Source organism: Triticum dicoccoides, chromosome 5B (genome assembly GCF_002162155.2).
Source record: "Triticum dicoccoides isolate Atlit2015 ecotype Zavitan chromosome 5B, WEW_v2.0, whole genome shotgun sequence".
In the NCBI taxonomy this organism is placed as follows: domain Eukaryota; kingdom Viridiplantae; phylum Streptophyta; class Magnoliopsida; order Poales; family Poaceae; genus Triticum; species Triticum dicoccoides.
The window spans coordinates 679,905,879-679,908,400 of record NC_041389.1 but is presented as its reverse complement, the minus strand read 5'-3'; the positions used below and the strand labels follow the sequence as shown (position 1 = coordinate 679,908,400).

At 49.7% G+C, this 2,522-nt stretch overlaps 1 long non-coding RNA gene across 1 annotated transcript; it reads right to left on the bottom strand.

Moving 5' to 3' along the window:
• Positions 1-551: 551 nt before the first annotated feature.
• Positions 552-1,846, bottom strand: LOC119307577. Its single transcript, XR_005149377.1, has 3 exons — positions 1,813-1,846; positions 1,594-1,665; positions 552-650 (listed from the first exon to the last, which is right to left on the bottom strand). It is a non-coding gene; the product is annotated as an uncharacterized LOC119307577 (long non-coding RNA).
• Between the last annotated feature and the right edge of the window lie 676 nt (positions 1,847-2,522).

The following is a 2,522-nucleotide window of genomic DNA, read 5'->3' as shown; positions in this document are numbered from 1 at the left end:
TTCACGTAAATTTAGCCAACCCAAAGTGTTGTGTCATATAAAAAATGTGGATTTGTTATATGTGTAAAATTTGTTGTCACTGGAAAATAAGAAGCAATGTACTGAACATAATCTAAGTAGAACTAAATAACTTGTACTGATGAATAAACAAAGGGGCTAACCTTAATGCAAACTAGTCTCAACTTTCTACAGCCTTTTGTTGGACTGACGAACTGGAGGTCCTCGACCCCGCGACTCCTTCTACAGGCTCCATTGTTTGCCGCTCAATCGCAATCCATGGTGTTAGAGCGGGGCACGTCCACGACGATGGCATTGAACGGCCTGGGGTGGAGGCGATGAACTTCCTGCACGCGGCGGCGGCGTAGCTCCATCGGGAAGGAGGCCGAGTGGTGGCGGGAGGAGCATCACCGGTTGCCGAAGGGCAGCGCCCGAGACATGACAACAGGATGAACGAGGAAGTCGGGAGTGCACAATGGAGGTAGGTGGCGGGCGTTGGGGAAGGAGGAGTGCGGTGTTCGGGGAAAATCTGCCGCTGATGAAGCGAGCTAGCAATCATCCATCAACATGCTCTTTTTTGGCTCACTAAGCTTGACAGGGGAGGAGCTGTACTTGTTGCAACATCACTACTTGAACTGGTGTGAGTACCATACCTGGACGGATGGGGCAGGAGGAAGATGGTCAGGGAGTAGGCAAGAGGAGGGGGCATCTGGAGGAATGAAACAGGTGCAAGCAATTTTTAACAAAAACTAAACTATTTTTTGTAACGATACATGGACTCCCGGGGCATCAATACATGTACTTCTGTACATAATAGCTCTCCCTAGTGAACTATGATAAGCCCAAATATAAATGGGAGCATGAATGGCACCCATCTATGGTATCTCAATAAACAGAAATTCTCCTATTTAGAGGATCAGACAGCTCACATCTCGGAAAAATAACACACAGAGCACACACCATGCATGCCCGAATTGCTACTCCAGTGTGCACACATATACTTGAATTATTTTCCATCAGCTAACTGATTTCACTATTTTATATTGAATTGCGACAAATCTTTTTTTCCTAGCAAAACTTGAACTGAAAAAGACTACAAAGGTGTACGCATATATAGCAAATGCTATGAAATGCATTTTTGTCTACTTCATAACCCATGATGAGTATCCAGTTTTTCCCCGAATTATTCATAACTAACAACACACATCATAGCACTCTGTCTATATATCCCAGTCTCCTTGTCTGAGCTTCAGTTTGGAACATATTTCCTGAACTTACTAATTAGTATAAGATGTTCTGACGCCGACACACAATGTGTATGGAGTAGCTCTATTCTTTTTCGTGTGAATGTTTAAGAGGAAAATCAACCTTGCGTTGCAGGAGAGAAGAGAAGTCTATGGCTGCGGGGATACCCCTCCGGCACCGACATCCAGAAGGGAGCCTCCCATGGACATTGTTCTATTTTCTGTGATTTTTTATGAACTGATGACCAAATCCATAGTGAACTGTGACACTAGTGTATGTTTTCTTTTTTGGTGGGGCATGATTGGAACTAGTATGAAGCAGTGCGGAGATTAGAAGAGGAGGCGTACATACATGAGGATGTCATCGGCGAACTTGCAGACGGAGGCCACGGAGGAGAGGTCGAGCTCCATGAGCTCCATGAGCCTGAACAACATTAGCCTCTAGTTTTAATCATAGTCCCAAATCAGCACCAACCTGACAGGTTAATTAGTATACAAGAACGGAACACTAAGCAATGTTTTTCTAAGTACTGTATCCATTTTGACAATCGAGTTTAATTAAGACCCGAACCTGTAGGTAAGGTAGGGACGGGCGATGGTCTTTGCACAGCCTCAAGCCAAAGTTGTTCCTGAACCTGCAAGAACATCGGCAAAATGTATTTTTTCAGAATTCAGTTCATGCTCGCAATTTGCTGAAGTCCAAATTCAAATGTAGGTAAGGTAGGACGAACTCGTCTTCACCGCCGCCATGGCAGCTACTCTACTTCCCCCCGCTGATGGCTAGCAGGGCCACCCCGGCATGAAGGGCAGCCAAGTGTCCTTACTAACATATGGAGGGGTTGGCCGGCGACGGTACGGCCATGGGATCTCAGGGAAGAAGGCGTACGGATCTCGGGTAGGAAGGTGGACGGAGTGAGGGGAGGGAGGCGGACTGATTGCGGGGAGGAAGGAGGCCGGAGCGCGGGGAGGAAGGCGGCCGGAGCGCGGGGAGGAAGATGGCCAGAGCGCGAGAAGAAAGGCAGACAGAGCGCAGGGTAGGGAGGAGGCCGACACGCGAGGAGGAAGGCGACCGGAGCGGAGGAAGGAAGGCGTCCTGAGCATGGGGGGTGGAGGAGGCCGGCGCACAAGGGAGGGCGGCTGCCGGCGCGAGGGAGGGCGGCTGTCGGTGCGAGGTAAGGGCGGCGCCGGTGTAGGAGGGAAGGAGGCGGCGGGGTGCATGGGGAGTGACGGGCGTGGGCTCACAGGGATGAGGAGGTGGTGCTGGTGGCGGCCAGGGCCGTC